A 9,590-nucleotide genomic window follows, 5' to 3' on the forward strand; every position below is an offset into this window, starting at 1 on the left:
GGCTTACAGGGAAGTAGAGTGAACCAAGGGGACGGGTTTTCATCAGGGAGAAACAAACAGAACTGTCACACCATAGCCTGGCCAGTCATGAAACTGGTTTTCAAAGCTTCTCTGATGCACAGTGCACCCTGCTGTGTTCTTCTAATTGCCCTGGTATCTAGCTGCACGTAATCAATGGCCAGGCGATTTGCCTCAACCTCTCACCCCACAATAAACATCTCCCCCTTACTCTCACAGATATTGTGGACCACACAACAAGCAGCAATAACAATGGGAATATTGGTTTTGCTGAGGTCTAAGCAAGTCAGTAAACTGTGCCAGTGAGCTTTTAAACGTCCAAATGCACATTCTACCACCATTCTGCACTTGCTCAGCCCATAGTTGAACAGAGCCTTACTACAGTCCAGGGTGCCTGCGTATGGCTTCATGAGCCATGGCATTAAGAGGTAGGCTGGGTCCTTAAGGATAACTATAGGCATTTCAACATCCCCAATGGTTATTTTCTGGTCTGGGGAGTAAGTCCTTTTCTGCAGCCGTTTAAACAGACCAGAGTTCCTGAAGATGTGAGCGTCATGTACCTTTCCCGACCATCCCACACTGATGTCAGTGAAATGTCCCTTGTGATCCACCAGTGCTTGCAGTACCACTGAAAAGTACCCCTTGCAGTTTATGTACTGGATGCCAAGGTTGTCTAGTCCCAAGATAGGGATATGCATTCTGTCTATCACCCCACCACAGTTAGGGAATCCCATTGTAGCAAAGCCATCCACTAAGACCTGCACATTTCCCTGAGTCACTACCCTTGATAGCAGCAGCTCAGTGATTGTGTTGGCTACTTGGATCACAGCAGCCCCCACAGTAGATTTGCCCACTCCAAATTGATTCCTGACTGACCAGTAGCTGCCTGGCATTGCAAGCTTCCAGAGGGTTATCGCCACTCGCTTGTGAATTGTGAGGGCTGCTCTCATCTTCGTATTCTTGCACTTTAGGGCAGGGGAAAGCAAGTCACAAAGTTCCATGAAAGTGCCCTTACGCATGCGAAAGTTTCGCAGCCACTGGGAATCATCCCAGACCTGCAACACTATGTGGTCCCAGCAGTCTGTGCTTGTTTCCTGGGCCCAGAATCGGCGGTCGACGGCATGAGCCTGCCCCATTGCCACCAGGATGTCCAAGTTGCCAGGGCCTGTGTTTTGAGAGAAATCTGTGTCCATGTCCTCATCACTCTCGATACCGTGCTGCCGACGCCTCCTCGCTACATTTGCAGGTTCTGGTTCTGCACATACTGCAGGATAATGCGCAAGGTGTTTACAATGCTCATAACTGCTGCGGTGATCTGAGTGGGTTCCATGCTTGCCATGGTATGGCATCTGCCGGAGAGCAGAGTCGCAGCGGAAGTGGTGGCTGATGACAGATGCCACGAGAATAGATATTTATAGAGAAAGATGAGAAGACCTATCAGGTGGATTCATGAGAGCAGGAGAGCAGAGTTGCAGCGGAAGCGGTGGAGGATGATGGTTAGCACCGCGTACATTTCCTGAAGAAGAACATACGTCCCCAGGAGCCCATGACAGACAACATGGAGAAATTCTCTATTGAGACAATAGCAGCAGAGTAGAGTTGCAGCGGAAGCGGTGTATGATGATGGTTAGCAGTCCTACTGCACCATCTGCTGCCAGCAGCACCCAGGATACAATACTGTGGCAGCGGTGAGTGAGCCTTACGCTTGCTGCAGTCTGGTGTCTGCACGGAAAAAAGGTGTGAAACGATTATCTGCCTGTGACAGGTCCTCTGTTACGCCCCTTTTCCAGAGCCCGCTGGCTGTCCCAATAAAGTGCTGAGAGGCTTTCAGTTATGCAGCACCCATGGCTTTATTTACACATACACAGTTCTCCCACCACAGTGTTGAGCTGTATACAAGGCATACAGGGGTAGTTCCCTCTTTTCCTGCAGTCAGCCCACAGCTAGGAGTCTGCCTTTTCCCTGGCTGGCTTTTCTTCTGGCTCCCAGACCTTGTAACTGCTGGCTTGTCAGGCCCACAGGTGGAGCCAATCCCCAGGTCAGGCATCAGGTCTATTTCACCAGCCCAGATCTATTTCCCTTGATTGGAACTGGCTGAGCAGGGGTAATTAAGTGCTTTTGCACCAGCACCCTGCTACACTGCTGTTGCTTTCATGGCAGCAGGTGCGACTGACGACATGTACCCAAAACCACCCTCAACAATGTTTTTGCCCCATCAGGCACTGGGAGCTTAACCCAGAATTCCAGTGGGCAGCGGAGACTGCAGGAATTGTGGGATAGCTACCCACAGTGCACCACTGTGTAAGTTGATGCTAGCCCAGGGGTGGGCAAACTTTTTGGGCCGAGGGCCACATCTGGGTGGGGAAATTGTATGCAGGGCCGAGGCGGGGGTTGGGGTGCAAGAGGGAGTATGGGATGTGGGAGGGGGTGTGGTGTGCAGGAAGGGGCTCAGGGCAAGGGATTGGGGCAGAGGAGGGGTGCAGGGCATATGAGGGAGCTCGGAAGGGGGTTGGCGTGCAGGAGGGGTGCCGAGTGCGAGAGGGGGCTCAGGGCAGGGGGTAGGGGTGCAGGAGGGGTGGGAGGTGCAGGCAGAGGGCTTAGGACAGGGAGTTGGGGGGCGGGGTGCAGGAGGGGTTCGGGCTCCGGCCCGTGCCACTTACCTAAAGCGGCTCTGGGGTGGCAGCGGTGCGAACCGGGGCCAGGGCAGGCTCCCTGCACGCCTGCCCTGGCCCCACGCTGCGCCGTTCCAGAAAGCGCTGTGGCCCCTGGGGGAAGGGGGGGTGAAGGGCTCCTCATGCGCTGCCCTTGCCGCGCCTCCAGGTACCTCCCCCAAAGCTCCCATTGGCCATGGTTCCCCGTTCCCAACCAATGGGAGCTGCGGGAGGCAGTGCCTGGCGGCAAGAGCAACACATGGAGCCCTCTGCCCCCCCGCCCCTGGGGGGCTGCAGAGAAGTGGTGCCGGCCGCTTCTGAGACCGGTGTGGGGCCTGCAGCACCACGGGGGACATTCCCACGGGCCGGATCCAAAGCCCTGAGGGGCCGGATCCGGCCCGTGGGCCGTGGTTTGCCCACCCCTGTGCTAGCCCATGGTAGTGAGGATGAACTCCACTGACTTAATGTGCTTAGTGTGGACATATGCAATCAACTGTATAAAATCAATTTATAAAAATTGACTTCTATAATATCGAACTAATTTTGTAGTGTAGATATATCTGAAGGTTTGACCCTAGAAGGATGATGATTCTGTGTGTGCTGTGTGCTTTTTAAGGCAAAGTTCTCCATGGAAATGTCTTCACCTCATATTTATTTTATTTCATGAGATGGCAATATTAAGAAATGAAGGCCTGTATGGATGGAGCCTGTATGGAAGGAAATATCAATCTGTGGACCTAGGCTTCCAGTCTTATCTCTGCCAGTACAAATAGAGAAAAGTGAAAGGAATCATTGAGCTTTTAGACTCTGGTGAATGGGTCTGATTGCCCTCTATGACGGTGCACTCCATATGATGTTATGAAAATATGCTAATGAGTGTGACTATAACGTAACTGGAATATGCTTCATGGAAAAGGTCTCTTGTAAGGTATCATTACAAAGCTTATAATCTACTGAGTGTGTTCATCCTATTTGTATGAATGTATCATTCTTGTATCTGAAACTAGGAATATAAAATATAATTCCTGAGATCCTATTGCAGTTATGCAAAGTGTGGGCCATTAATGGTGGTTTAGAATCCTAACCGCTCCCATTGACTAGGATATTTGACTGTAGATGGCTCTGCTTACTTCCTGTGAGTCAGGCCCAGAAGAGTGAAGGCTTGGGGGGGTCTCACAGGACATGTGACCATGTCACCTGGCACTGGAATCCATCTTACACCTGGTGCTTTTCCATTTAGAAGGAGGGGTGGGGACCCAGAGAGACAAAAGATTCCCACCTTGTGCAAAGCTATATGAGGGGGTGGAACAGAACAAAAGGGGTTCCAGTCATGAGAAATCCCCTAGTTACCACCTGAGCTGGAGCTAACAAGAACTGTAGCAAGGAAAGGATTGGACCCAGACTAGGAAAGTGTCTAGTCTGTGAAATAAACTTATTGGAACATCTCTGTGTCCCTGCCTGCAGGTATATGGGATCTTGGGGAGCAATTACCACATGGGTGGGATGCAAATTAATTTCTTTATTAAAGGAAAAAGGGAGTGGTGAGAATTTAACAATGAAATATGATGGGATGGGGTGTATAGGGTGTTTACAATAGACAATAATGGTGGGGGGGGTTTCTTATTGAACAGTGTAGGGAGTTCTAACAGTGGGGTACAGTAAGTGGGGTTTAGCACAATGGGATACAGTACAGTTAATAAGCAACTCAACTTTATATAGGAACAGCTCTAGATACAATGTGGAATGTAAAACATACCAAAAGGAAATGCAAAATAAAATAGTAGCTTCTATATTGAATGGTCAACAATCTTAGATAGAATGTATCAAGTGGTAGGTGGCCTTATACACAATGTAACACAATAGTATTAATGCAAAATACAAAGTATATCAGAAAGGTGGAAGTAATATGTGAATCACAGTGCAATAATACAATATGGGTGATAAGTGAAATTATGCAGTGTAGACTTAATTTGTGAGGCTGTGATAGCAAGAGTGTACCCAAAGGGTGGGTCAAGAAACGGGGGGGGGGGGGGAAGATAGTGGCAACTGATGAGAGATGCAGCTGCAAGCAGCGAGAGACTTTGAAGCCCTGCGAGGTAAGGACAACAGAGCAGTGTGTGTGTGTGTGTGTGGGGGGGGGGGGGTTGGGAAGTTCAGATGGTGATGCAGACACAGGGGAAAAAAGCAGCAAGGGGTCTGGGAAGTTCAGAGGTGATGCAGACACAGGGGAAAAAAGCAGCAAGGGGTCTGGGAAGTTCAGAGGTGATGCAGACACAGGGGGAAAAAAGCAGCAAGGGGTCTGGGAAGTTCAGAGGTGATGCAGACACAGGGGAAAAAAAGCAGCAAGGGGTTTGGGAAGTTCAGAGGGGGAGATTGGAACAGCAAGAACCTTATCTATCCTCTAACTTAATCAAACTTATATAAAATGACAAGCAGCTTCTACAAAGTAACAAAACAGGTACAGAATACAATCAGGCAATGGCTTTTTAAATCTATCTTAACCAATGACTAGGCAAAACAACAAATATCACAATTCTAAGCAAACTGCAACAAGCAGCTATATGGAGCAACAAAACAACGAACTATAGCAAGGCAGGTGAGACTTACAAGCTTTACAATCTTAACAAACTATGACTTATTAAACTAAAGAAACAAAATCTATGGTGCACCTTATGCTATGGGGAAATTACAGAGGGCAGAGTGGTATGTGCCCCAGAATACAGCTCCCAAGGCAGCCCCCAAGGAAGCCAAGGGAGGTGGCTGCAGCAGTGGATACAGCTGAAAACAGTGAGTCCAGGGCAAAGCCCACAGGAGCAGAGCTTAGCAGCAGCACCAACTTACTTTTAGTGGCAGAGTGCCACGGAGTTTAAGAGAGAGGTCTTAAAACACAGACCAAGGTTTAGCTTGAGTCTGTGTGCTGGGGAGACAGAGCCAGCAGCTAAAATAATAAAAATAAAAGTATAGAATTTTTCACAGAGGGATTCTTACCATCCCACAAGGCAGCAGCAGAGGCAGAAGCAGCAAGAACATCAGAAGGCTTGGTACACTCTTGATAATCAGGAGATCTCTCAGGCAGCAATTCGTTCTTCATGGGGGGGGGGTTTCAAAAACGGGGGTACGCTCAAAAATAAAACGAGAGCAGAGAAAGGACCCCCAGAACCCCTGGTTGATCAGACCAGGCAGCAATGCAAGAACCTTTCTGAAGTCTGTTCAAAAAATGTCTGTTTATAAAGGCAAACCCTGGCAGCTTCCCGCCAGTAACTCTGATTGGCTCCCCCTCTTATAGGTAGGAGAGAAGGCAGAGAAAAAAAACTGCAGGCAGCCACCAAGACATGTTTGGACTAGTTCTGAGCCCAGAGGTATGACTCATGCCCAGGATCTTAAAAACACAATAGGTCTTGCAGCTCTGGACAGAGCCTACCCTACACCAAGCCCAGGTTTTAACAAGGTGATAACAGGACTAACCCTTTGAACAGGGCAGTGGTCCCACTTAGCACAAGTGGCCATCCCTTTGAGAAGGGCAATGGCTTTTGTTAAACAACTTAAGGGGCCCTCCCTTTGAGAAGGGCAGAGGCCCTGGTAAACAACTTAACAGCCTTGGAGGGGCGGCCACAGAGGAGAACAAGAACAAAATGGAGTAAGGGGACAGCTTTAAGAAACAAAATGGAGCTGTAACAGACACTCTGAGGGTGAGATTTACCTGCATTTAGTTTCCTACTGTATTAGGCTTAGACTTGCATGTTTTTGTTTTATTTTGCTTGGTAATTTACTTTTTTCTGTTTGGTATTACTTTGAACAATTTAAATCCTACTTTTTATACTTAATAAATTCACTTTTGCTTATTACTGAATCCAGAGTTAGTGACTAATACCTGGGGGAGCAACCAGCTGTGCATATCTCTCTATCAGTATTATAGAGGGTGGACAATTTATGACTTTACCTTGTATAAGCTTTATACAAAGTAAAATGGATTTATTTGGGGTTTGGATCCGATTGGGAGCTGGGTGTCTGGGTGCTAGAGACAGGTGCACTTCTTAAGCTGTTTTCAGTTAAGTCTGCAGCTTTGGGGGACATGGTTCCGACCCTGGGTCTGTGTTGGAGCAGACTGTTGTGTCTGGCTCAACAAGGCAGGGTTCTGAAGTCCCAAGCTGGCAGGGAAAACAGGCTCAGAGGTAGTCTCAGCACATCAGGTGGCAGTTCCAAGGGGGTTTCTGTGACCCAACCCATCACACCCTCCCACTCACCCCAGTGTCAATCAGGAGTAAATCCGCCAGAGCCAGGGAGGCTGCTCCCCCCTCACTCATCCCAGCATAAGTCAGTGGAGTTCTGCTGCAGTACATCAGGGCTAAGTGGGAGGACTCAGGCCCCCACAACATCTTTAAGGTGCCTACTTGAACCCCTCTTACCCTAGCTGCTCAGTGTCTCCCTCCCTCTACCTCACACAGCCCAGGCCCCAAGCAAACACCTACAGCCCCATATTCCCTCTTTCCCTCTCATAACCCCACAGATCCTCTCAGATTCTGGTGTCTGAGATCCCCCTCCCAGAGCCCAAAGCCAATTTCCCACTCAGAGTTCCTTACTCAGCTTTCTCAGAAATCCCTGCTTAACCCCTCCTTAACTCCTCTGCTCAGCCCCACTCCACTGACATGGCTCCAGCTCCAGGGAACAGCCCCCCACCACTGCTGCCTTTTTCCCCTGCCCCAAGCACCAGCCATTCTCTCCTCCTTATCCCCACTGGCAAGCACTGGACACTACTTCATTTTGATCCCACTTTCCTCCTTCCTCTGCCTGACCCAGCCCCTCTGTTCTGAACAGTGGATCCAAGGCGACTACTGCGGAAAACCACCCAGCACACAGTTCATCTGGGAAACTCACTACCTCAGGACATCAATGAGACAAAAAGCTCAGCAGGATGAGCCATTGGCATGTATCATGAGAGCCACTGTGGTTACATTATATCAGATAATGAATTAAGCCACCAGGGTGCAGGTCTCCAGCAAGCCATTAACTCACAGGTAATCTCCCTGACATGGAGGCCAGTACAGAATTGTTCACTGGGGGACCCTGCCCTTCCCCCTACAGAAGCTGGGGCTGGTCCCTCCAGGAGTCACTGCTCTGAGCAGGGCTGTTCCCAGGAGCCTGGGGAAAGAGGCACATTTAGTCCCGTAAATCTCTGCCAACTCTCAGGGCTGGGTTCAGACACTCTAGGGCCATGCATGGGGCTCTGCCCCCTTGACCCTGTGCCCCATGTAGAGTGGCAGTGGTGGTGGAGGGGCCTGCAAAGAGAGCCTGGGACAGTGACATGGGACCCCTGCTCCCTCCCAGAAAAGGAGCAGGTGACTCTCTCCCACTCCTTGAGAGTAGCTAGGTGCCCATGGACAGGCAGGGGGCAGTAGTGGTCCCCCCAGTCCTCACCTCCCCAGCCAGGGTATATCTGCTTGGGTGATGGGGTGGGGATGGCTGAGGAACTCTTCCTCTCCTCCTGAACACAGAGCCCCCTTCTGGGGGTTGGGGGAGGGTCCTGAGAGCAGTGGGGCTGGGAGTTCAAACCCATGGAGAGATGCCTGGAGAACTGGAGAAGTTCCCCTCTCCCAGAGCCATTGTCTCAGGCTCTCTGAGGGATAGCTCAGTGGCTTGAGCATTAGCCGGCTAAACCCAGGATTCTGAGTTCAATCCTTGAGGGGGCCATTTAGGGATTGGGGGCAAAAATCTGTCTGGGGATTGGTCCTGCTTTGAGCAGGGGGTTGGACTAGATGACCTCCTGAGGTCCCTTCCAACCCTGATATTCTATGATTCTCTGCAGACTCAGGCAGATTATGCTGTAGTGACTAAACTCAGGGCAGCTCCCACACACATACACATGAGCTGTTGCTTCAGGCTGTGGGTGGTGCAACGTCAAGCACTGACCTGAAACCTGTCATACCCCAGACACTGGATTCTGGCAAATTCTATGTTCTGGTAGAAAACAGGCAATTTCTGTTTGAATAAAATGTGGTGAGTATTTCACCCAGATCTATGAAAATTTAGTAACAGCTAAAACACAAATGAATCATGGATAAGCCCATATTACACCATCCATTATACATTATTCTTTGGTGTCACATCTTGTCCCCCAGGTTACAGGTGGGCCAGCTGGGCACAGAGAGTTGAGATAATTTAGTTGTCTAGCTGAGGTTACATCACAAGATCTCTAGGTGATTTGACTTCCCCTCTCTAGCTCCTGCTGCTTGGCTGCACTTGTAATAATTTTCGGCTGGGATTTTCAGGGGAGTTAGGCCGCCAAGACACACATGCCTACTCCCTTAGGCTTCTTTGCAAATCCCAGCCTTCATATTTATGAAACTCGAGAAAAGTCCAGGCCTTGGAAGTTAACAAGATAGGGCCAGGATTACAAAGGGATTTGGGCACCTAAAGAACTTGCTAGTTGCCTAGTGGGATTGGCAGTAGCACCTAAGCAAGTTAGGTGCCTAACTCCCATTGAATGTCCTTGGGGCTTAGCTTATCTGGCTGCCTTGGAGCTTTGATAAATCCCATTAGATGCCTGTCTCCATCTTTAGGTGCCCAAATCCCTTGGTAATCCTGGCCAACAGATACACAGAAGCTGGGCTGGAGCTGGGAAACCCTGGGGGGAAGGTGGGGAGAATCCTAGGGCCTGTGCTAGGCAAGGGGCATTGACAGAGGATCAGAATGTCCCCTTTTGGCTTTAAATTTGATGAATCAAATAACTTTTGCTTGTGGGCCTCAGCTTCTGAGCTGTGCAGGGCCCTAGGGAGTGAGTCCCGCAAGCCCTTAGGAAATAGACACTGATAAATCTCCTTCCCGCAGCATCACTACTTTAATGCCAGTGATACTCAAAGCTAGCTCCAAACAGCTCAGCTGCAGAGAGCAGTTGGTCTGAGTCTACTTCTGTCATTTCAGTCT

This window comes from Mauremys mutica, chromosome 13 (assembly GCF_020497125.1).
Source record: "Mauremys mutica isolate MM-2020 ecotype Southern chromosome 13, ASM2049712v1, whole genome shotgun sequence".
NCBI lineage: Eukaryota > Metazoa > Chordata > Testudines > Geoemydidae > Mauremys > Mauremys mutica.